The following is an 8,499-nucleotide window of genomic DNA, read 5'->3' as shown; positions in this document are numbered from 1 at the left end:
AGTGGAAAGAACATCACAGAGATCAGTTGATAGCTGTAATAATGATCACTCATTAATATTGAGTTAAATACAGATGTTCACGCCAGTTTTTCCAAGGCCAAAGTCTTAATCTATGACAGGAAAGGATTACATTGGAGACAGAGCTGTGTATGTAATTCACAATAGCCGTGGCCTTTTTGGCAAGTGGGTCTAAAATCACAAGTGTGATCCTACTCGTCTTTATCTCAGGTTTTGTGGACGTCCACCCATTTCTCCCCGTCCTTCTCAGTTCTCCTTCATATCCCCATCTCTGCTATCCCTTAGTAGTCCTCTCCTGATCGTTTGTATTTCCCTCCATTGTTCTCCTCCTTTCTCTTCCCAGAGGAGCTTTATGGCTGTGACAGTAAAAGCAGCTGTGGCACCAAAGTGTGGTGGTGCCACAGCACTCCCCTGTGTTTTCAAAGTGATTGTCATAAATGAGGCCCAGCAGACGTTTGACCGTTCAGAGAGCCTCAACATAACGGGAGCCTGTTGAGGAGAACTGCTCCTCTGTTGACTCGCTCCTCCACTGCCCTGACATAAGTAAACGTGAAGAGCAATGAGGAACAAGTGTAAAATCTTTATCACCCGTACTGAATGTAAGGGCAGTCTAGACACTAAGCGAAGACAAGAAAAGCCAGGCTGAGAACAATGTCTTCAACTGTAAAAATAAAAGGAGAAGGGCGAGGCATGGTAGGTACAGTTGAAGTCGGAAGTTTACATACACTTAGGTTGGAGTCATTAAAACTTGACAAATTTACAAATTTATTTTTAGCAAACTATAGTTTTGGCAAGTCGGTTAGGATATCTACTTTGTGCATGACACGTAATTTTTCCAACAATTGTTTACAGACAGATTATTTAATTTATAATTCACTGTATCACAATTCCAGTGGGTCAGAAGTTTCCATACACTAAATTGACTGTGCCGTTAAACAGCTTGGAAAATTCCAGAAAATGATGTCATGGCTTTAGAAGCTTCTGACAGGCTAATTGACATCATTTGAGTCAATTGGAGGTGTACCTGTGGATGTATTTCAAGGCCTACCTTCAAACTCAGTGCCTCTTTGCTTGACATCATGGGAAAATCAAAAGAAATCAACAAAGAGCTCAGAAAAAAAATTGTAGACCTCCACAAGTCTGGCTCATCCTTGGGAGCAATGAAGGTACCACGTTCATCTGTAAAAAAAATAACAATAGTACGCAAGTATAAACACCATGGGATCACGCAGCCGTCATACCGCTCAGGAAGGAGACGCATTCTGTCTCCTAGAGATGAACATACTTTGGTGCTAAAAGTGCAAATAAAATAAAATAAAATTGTATTGGCCACATGCGCCGAATACAACAGGTGCAGACATTACAGTGAAATGCCTACTTACAGCCCTTAACCAACAGTGCATTTATTTTTTTATAAAAAAGTACAATAAAACAACCAAAAAAGTGAGAAAAAAAGAGCAGAAGTAAAATGAAATAACAGTAGGGAGGCTATACAGTGGGGGGAAAAAAGTATTTAGTCAGCCACCAATTGTGCAAGTTCTCCCACTTAAAAAGATGAGAGAGGCCTGTAATTTTCATCATAGGTACACGTCAACTATGACAGACAAAATGAGAAAAAAAATCCAGAAAATCACATTGTAGGATTTTTTATGAATTTATTTGCAAATTATGGTGGAAAATAAGTATTTGGTCACCTACAAACAAGCAAGATTTCTGGCTCTCACAGACCTGTAACTTCTTCTTTAAGAGGCTGTCCTATGCAAAGGGACCAGGACAATTGAAGATGGGTCGTGGCTGGGTCTTCCAGCATGACAATGACCCGAAACACACAGGGCAACTAAGGAGTGGCTCCGTAAGAAGCATCTCAAGGTCCTGGAGTGGCCTAGCCAGTCTCCAGACCTGAACCCAATAGAACATCTTTGGAGGGAGCTGAAAGTCCGTATTGCCCAGCGACAGCACCGAAATGGAGGAGTGGGCCCTGCTGCAGTGTGTGCAAACCTGGTCAAGTACTACAGGAAACATATGATCTCTGTAATTGCAAACAAAGGTTTCTGTACCAAATATTAAGTTCTGCTTTTCTGATGTATCAAATACTTATGTCATGCAATAAAATGCAAATTAATTACTTAAAAATCATACAATGTGATTTTCTGGATTTTTGTTTTAGATTCCGTCTCTCACAGTTGAAGTGTACCTATGATAAAAATGACAGACCTCTACATGCTTTGTAAGTAGGAAAACCTGCAAAATCGGCAGTGTATCAAATACTTGTTCTCCCCACTGTATACAGGGGGGTACCGGTGCAGAGTCAATGTGCGGGGGCACCAGCTAGTTGAGGTAGTTGAAGTAATGTGTACATGTGGGTAGAGTTAAAGTGACTATGCATAAATAATTAACAGAGTAGCAGCAGCGTAAAAAGATGGGGTGGGGGGCAGTGCAAATAGTCTGGGTAGCCATGATTAGCTGTTCAGGAGTCTTATGGCTTGGGGGTAGAAGCTGTTGAGAAGTCTTTTGGACCTAGACTTGGCACACCGGTACCGCTTGCCGTGCGGTAGCAGAGAGAACAGTCTATGACTAGGGTGGCTGGAGTCTTTGACCATTTTTAGGGCCTTCCTCTGACACCGCCTGGTATAGAGGTCCTGGATGGCAGGAAGCTTGGCCCCAGTGATGTACTGGGCCGTACGCACTACCCTCTGTAGTGCCTTGCGGTCGGAGGCCGAGCAGTTGCCATACCAGTCGGTGATGCAACCAGTCAGGATGCTCTCGATGGTGCAGCTGTAGAATTTTTTGAGGATCCATGCCAAATCTTGAGGGGGAATAGGCTTTGTCGTGCCCTCTTCACGACTGTCTTGGTGTGTTTGGACCATGATAGTTCGTTGGTGATGTGGACACCAAGGAACTTGAAGATCTCAACCTGTTCCACTACAGCCCCGTCGATGAGAATGGGGGCGTGCTCAGTTTTCTTTTTTTTCCTGTAGTCCCCAATCATCTCTTTTGTCTTGGTCACGTTGAGGGAGAGGTTGTTATCCTGGCACCACACGGCCAGGTCTCCTGACCTCCTCCCTATAGGCTGTCTCATCGTTGTCGGTGATCAGGCCTACCACTGTTGTGTCGTCGGCAAACTTAATGATGGTGTTGGAGTCGTGCCTGGCCATGCAGTCATGGGTGAACAGGGAGTACAGGAGGGGACTGAGCACACACCCCTGAGGGGCCCCCGTGTTGAGGATCAGTGTGGCAGATGTGTTGTTACCTACCCTTACCACCTGGGGGCGGCCCGTCAGGAAGTCCAGGATCCAGCCGTAGAGGGAGGTGTTTAGTCCCAGGATCCTTAGCTTAGTGATGAGCTTTGAGGGCACTATGGTGTTGAATGCTGAGCTGTAGTCAATGAATAGCATTCTCACGTAGGTGTTCCTCTTGTCCAGGTGGGAAAGGGCAATAGATATTGCATCATCTGAGGATCTGTTGGGGCGGTATGCAAATTGGAGTGGGTCTAGGGTTTCTGGATAATGGTGTTGATGTGAGCCATGACCAGCCTTTCAAAGCACTTCATGGCTACAGACGTCAGTGCTACGGGTCGGTAGTCATTTAGGCAGGTTATCTTAGTGTCCTTGGGCACGGGGACTATGGTGGTCTGCTTGAAACATGTTGGTATTACAGACTCAGTCCTGGTAATCCGTCTGGCCCTGCGGCCTTGTGAATGTTGACCTGCTTAAAAGTATTACTCACATCGGCTACGGAGAGCATGATCACATAGTCATCCGGAACAGCTGGTGCTCTCATGCATGCTTCAGTGTTGCTTGCCTCGAAGCGAGCATAGAAGTGGTTTAGCTCGTGTCACTGGGCAGCTCGCGGCTGTGCTTCCCTTTGTAGTCTGTAATAGTTTTCAAGCCCTGCCACATCTGACGAGCGTCAGAGCCGATGTAGTACGATTCAATCGATCCCAGAACAACAGCAAAGGACCTTGTGAAGATGCTGGAGGAAACAGGTACAAAAGTGTCTATATCCACAGTAAAACGAGTCCTATATCGACGTAACCTGAAAGGCTGCTCAGCAAGGAAGAAGCCACTGCTCCAAAACCGCCATAAAAAAGCCAGACTACGGTTTGCAACTGCACATGGGAACAAAGATCGTACATTTTGGAGAAATGTCCTCTGGTCTGATGAAACAAAAATAGAACTGTTTGGCCATAATGACCATCGTTATGTTTGGAGGAAAAAGGGGGTACCTTGCAAGCCAAAGAACATCATCCCAACTGTGAAGCACGGGGGTGGCAGCATTATACTGTGGGGGTGCTTTGCTGCAGGAGGGACTGGTGCACTTCACAAAATAGATGGCATCATGAGGAAGGAAAATTATGTGGATATATTGAAGCAACATCTCAAGACATCAGTCAGGAAGTTAAAGCTTGGTCGCAAATGAGTCTTCCAAATGGACAATGACCCCAAGCATACTTCCGAAGTTGTGGCAAAATGGCTTAAGGACAACAAAGTCAAGGTATTGGAGTGGCCATCACAAAGCCCTGACCTCAATCCTATAGAAAATGTGTGGGCAGAACTGAAAACGTTTGACCCAAGTTAAACAATTTAAAGGCAATGCTACCAAATACTAATTGAGTGTATGTAAACGTCTGACCCACTGGGAATGTGATGAAAGAAATAAAAGCTGAAATAAATAATTCTCTCTACAATTATTCTGACATTTCACATTCTTAAAATAAAGTGGTGATCTTAACTGACCTAAGACAGGGAATTTTTACTAGGATTAAATGTCAGGAATTGTGAAAAACTGAGTTTAAATGTATTTGGCTAAGGTGTATGTAAACTTCCGACTTCAACTGTAGTACAGTTTTTTTTTAAATGCCGTTAGACATGTAGCCATATACAGTGCATTCAGAAGGTATTCAGACCCCTTCCCTTTTTCCACATTTTGTTACGTTAGCCTTATTCTAAAATGGATTAAATAAAATGTTTTCAATCTACACACAATACCCCATAATTACAAAATAAAAAACAGAAATACCTTATTTACATAAGTATTCAGACCCTTTGCTATGAGAGTTGACAATGAGCTCAGGTGAATCCTGTTTCCATTGATCATCCTTGATATGTTTCTACAACTTAGTTGGAGTCCACCTGTGGTAAATTCAATTGATTGGACATGATTTGGAAAGGCACACACCTGTCTATATAAGGTCCCACAGTTGACAGTGCATGTCAGAGCAAAAACCAAGCCATGAGGTTGAAGGAATTGTCCGTAGAGCTCCGAGACAGGATTGTGTCTGGGGAAGGGTACCAACAAAAAAAATTCTGTAGCATTGAAAGTCCCCAAGAACACAGTGGCCTCCATCATTCTTAAATGGAAGAGGTTTGGAACCACCTTCCTAGAGCTGGCCACCCGGCCAAACTGAGCAATCGGGGGAGAAGGGCCTTGGTCAGGGAGGTGACCAAGAATCCGATGGTCACTCTGACAGAGCTCCAGAGTTCCTCTGTGGAGACGGAAGCACCTTCCAGAAGGACAACCATCTCTGCTGCACTCCACCAATCAGGCCTTTATAGTAGAGTGGCCAGACGGAAGCCACTCCTCAGTAAAAGGCACATGACAGGCCACTTGGAATTTGCCAAAAGGCACCTAAAGGACTCTCATACCATGAGAAACAAGATTCTCTGGTCTGATGAAACCAAGATTGAAATCTTTGGCCTGAATGCCAAGCGTCACGTATGGAGGAAACCTGGCATTATCCCTACGGTGAAGCATGGTGGTGGCAGCATCATGCTGTGGGGATGTTTTTCAGCAGCAGGGACTGGGAGACTAGTCAGGATCGAGGCATAGATGAACGGAGCAAAGTACAGAGAGATCCTTGATAAAGCGCTCAGGACTTCAGACTGGGGCGAAGGTTCACCTTCCAACAGGACAATGACCCTAAGCACACAGCCAAGACAACACAGGAGTGGCTTCGGGACAAGTCTCAATGTGCTTGAGTGGCCCAGCCAGAGCCCGGACATGAACCCGATCAAACATCTCTGGAGAGACCTGAAAACAGCTGTGCAGCCATGTTCCCCATCCAACCTGACAGAGCTTGAGAGGATCTCCAGAGAAGAATGGAATAAACTCCCCAAATACAGGTGAGCCAAGCTTGTAGCATCATACCCAAGAAGACTCAAGGCTGTAATTGCTGCCAAAAGTGCTTCAACAAAGTACTGAGTAAAGGGTCTGATTACTAATGTAAATGTGATATTTCAGTTTTTTTATTTTTTATAATTTTGCTAACATTTCTAAAAACCTGTTTTTGCTTTGTCATTATTGGGTATTGCGAGTAGATTGATGTGGAAAAAATATGTAACATAACAAAATGTGGAAAAAGTCAAGGGGTCTGAATACTTTCCGAATGCACTGTATGACACAACCATTTCCTAAAACTATGAGTCAATCTCATAGGTCAGGACAAACAGCATTATATATCAGCAGTCATATTCATAGGCATAGTTGGACTGAACAAGAGCTGCATGTACAACATAAAAGCAGGACTGATGCCAGAGACACAGGGAGATTACCACATTAGGATTACAATAGAGTGGGTTTGGCACAGCCAGCTGGTCTTGCCCTGTGGACCGAGTCAACCAACCAATCAGCAGGACACAGCATGGGTCGTCGCCAGCGTACGTTAACCCAATCACGGAGCACAGAGGATACAAGAATCTGGAGTTTCCAGAGCCTAGGGGGAGGTTCTCTAAAGTTATGGTAGTCATTGTGTGTCCAAAATGGCACTCTATTCATTTTTTTAGTGCACTACTTCTGACCAGAGCCCTATGAGCCCTGGTCAAAAGTAATGCACTATATAGGGAATAGGGTGCCATTTGTGGCGCAACCATGTTGTAGCATCTGTAACCTTGCTGGGCGGTACTGTGGTTGTGGAAACGGAACCGTGTGAACACAATAGGCTGACCTGTGTCTGACTTTATAATCTCATTCTAGTTATTTATTATGCAGTGGTGTGTGCAGATTACATTAACATCAACGTCAAATGAACACAAATAGAACGTAGCTCGCCAAAGTGTTAGGAAGGAGAGCCCCCTGAGCCTAGTGAGCCGTTGCCTAGCCTGCTGGCTACAAATGACAGAGAGAGAGTAGGCCTACGGGTCAGGGTCACAGGGGGCTTAGGGAAAGGAAGACAGACTGGTCACTGTCAACAACACAGCCAGGCAGCTCGGCTCAGACTCTCTCTCCAATCAGGGCACATCCTGGCATCGAAGCGCGGTCTGGGTGTGGTCTACTCTTCCCGGCAAATAGTCCTGTCACACGCTCTTCTCACCCATCATGCCTCTGCCAGGGTCATCTATCTTGTTTTCCAGCTCCAGATCAGCTTTCCTGACCTTGTCACTTACCCTGGTTTTCTCTTGCGTCTCTTTTCAGCCCAGCTCATCCCTTTCTTTCTGTCTTTTTGTCCTCGTCCTACCTCTCTGACTTACATTTACATTTACATTTACGTCATTTAGCAGACGCTCTTATCCAGAGCGACTTACAAATTGGTGCATTCACCCTATAGCCAGTGGGATAACCACTTTACAATATATATATATATATATATATTTTTAGGGGGGGGGGGGGGGGGCGGGGGGGGTAGAAGGATTACTTTATCCTATCCCAGGTATTCCTTAAAGTTCGCCATGTTCCTATCTTTTCCAAGGTTCTGAGGTTTACTGTGAAATGTGTAGGAGGGGAAAGGGTTTTTCTATATGCTAGAAGGATAAGCTATACTTTCTCTGGCTTTAAACTCTTGTCTGTGTTGATGACTAATCTTAGTGCTGTCAATGTCTCTGGGTCCCTGTAGGACTGGCGAGGACACAAGTGTGACCCTCTATCCTTCCCTTTTTGCTCGATCTCTGGTTTGTTTGTTCCCAGTTTTCGGCGCTCCCCTCACACTGCTGTAGCCTATGCCTCTCACCAGCTCAGCTAGCAGAGGGAGTGCCGAAAAACAGGGGGAACATTCTGCGTGCATAAATCATCTCTCCCTGCCTCTCTGTCAGATCCTCCCATGCCAAAACCAGACCTCTCATGAAATTGTTAGGCGAAATTTCAAAACAAAAAAAGTCTACAGAAAGAACACGCAAAACCACTAGGCAGTGACTGCAACGAAAATAATTCTTAAATAACACAGCGTGTTTCTGTGAGAGAACTCAGATGAGTTTGACTTACACAGAACGTATCACTTTGTGATACAAAACAAAAGAATAGGACGCTTTTATCCAAAGCAATTTACAGTCATTTACATTTAACGTACAGGTGGTCCCAGGAATCGAACCCACTAAACTGGCATTGCAAGTGCCTTGCTCTACCAACTGAGCCACAGAGGACCACAAGGACCATATTTCATACAAACATCTATTCAGAACATTTGTTCAAAGTAATTAATGATTTGATGTTGATGTTATGAGTTAACGTTTGGCTTCCAGGCCAACATCTCATGGTTCCGAGAAAGGGGAG

This window comes from Coregonus lavaretus (assembly GCF_964263955.1).
Source record: "Coregonus lavaretus genome assembly, chromosome: 7".
NCBI lineage: Eukaryota > Metazoa > Chordata > Actinopteri > Salmoniformes > Salmonidae > Coregonus > Coregonus lavaretus.
Note: the sequence above shows the minus strand (reverse complement) of the source record.